Here is a 1,385-nt window from a genome sequence, read left to right as displayed (position 1 = left end):
TAACAAAACCAAGATCAATCTTCATTACTGCAAAGATCAATCTTGGGTTGAAATCTTATTTTAAAAACAGAAATTTTTAAAAAGGGATAATTATAATTCAAACCCCCCCTTCCTTATAATTGATATTTCTACTTCACACTGGTGTAAAGGAGGATACCAAATTTTCTTCCAGAGTTGCTCCTCTTACTTCCTCTAGGTCGTTAATGAAATGTGTTCTCATTAGTATACTTGTGATGAGTCTTGAGTAAGGACCTTATGTGCTCAAGCACCAAATGTGGCAAATTCATCTTAATCTTTTGGGAAATGTTTCTCATCAATCATTTGTGTTATTTGCTTATGTGATCAATAGAGACACCTTTTAAATTTTTCTTTAAAACTCACCACCATGATCACTTAGAATAGTTATAATATGAAAACCTGGAACACTCATAAAAAATAACAAGTCCATACTTTTTAGCACTGATAGTAGAAATTTTTAATGGACCATAGTTGGCAGCAATCTACCATAAAGATCATTTTCCACTCATTATTGTATTCTCCCTTTCACTTCAGCTCGAGGTTGTCAATGATCTAATCCCTACATGATCCTTCAACCTGATCCAAATTTGTGTTTCATGAATGCAATCCCTCATAATATGATTGATTGTTTCGTCTCTATTTCTGCAAGCAAAAAACATGGGTCAAACATCGATACCCAACCGACTACGACAATAGTTTGTTAGGATGCGATCATCGGCATCAAGCCACATGAAGGTTTGAATTTTGTGTGGATCCTTCCACTTCCCATCTATAACTGTTATTCGATCCTCTAGAGATTTTAAGGGCTATGAACAGTAAATTGACGAGTATTAGTACCACCCCACCCAATGGAGTCTAGGATACTAGTATCTATAGGTGTTAGAATAGCTAACAAGTAGCTCACCGTGTTAGCAAGAAGATGATTGTTTAGGAAATTGATGTCTCAAGTCCTTCTGATCGTCAAGACATCTTTCACAGTCAATGTGGTGTCTATAGTGAGCCCGATAAAGGCACTCATGATAGAGTGTCTGTCAGACATCCTTTTGTCAACCCAGAAGTTAATGTGATGCCCATTGCCCAAATGCCAAACAGTATGGGCAAGCAACAAACTCGAAGATCCTTCTCTCTGCCATACTTGTTGTATAGGACTTTGCACCATAGTCATTAGTTTTATTAATCAAATTCCACAACATTTTCATGAGTAAAGCTTCGTTCATTTATTGAGGGCTCCTTATCTAAATCACCTCAAAATATGTTAACTCTAATAATAATAATAATAATAATAATAATAATAATAATAATAATAATAATAATAATAATAATAATAATAATAATAATAATAATAATAATAATAATAATAATAATAA

The sequence above is a fragment of the Cicer arietinum genome, chromosome 6, assembly GCF_000331145.2.
Source record: "Cicer arietinum cultivar CDC Frontier isolate Library 1 chromosome 6, Cicar.CDCFrontier_v2.0, whole genome shotgun sequence".
NCBI lineage: Eukaryota > Viridiplantae > Streptophyta > Magnoliopsida > Fabales > Fabaceae > Cicer > Cicer arietinum.
The sequence above is the reverse complement of the archived record's forward strand: the minus strand, read 5'-3'. Positions refer to the sequence as shown.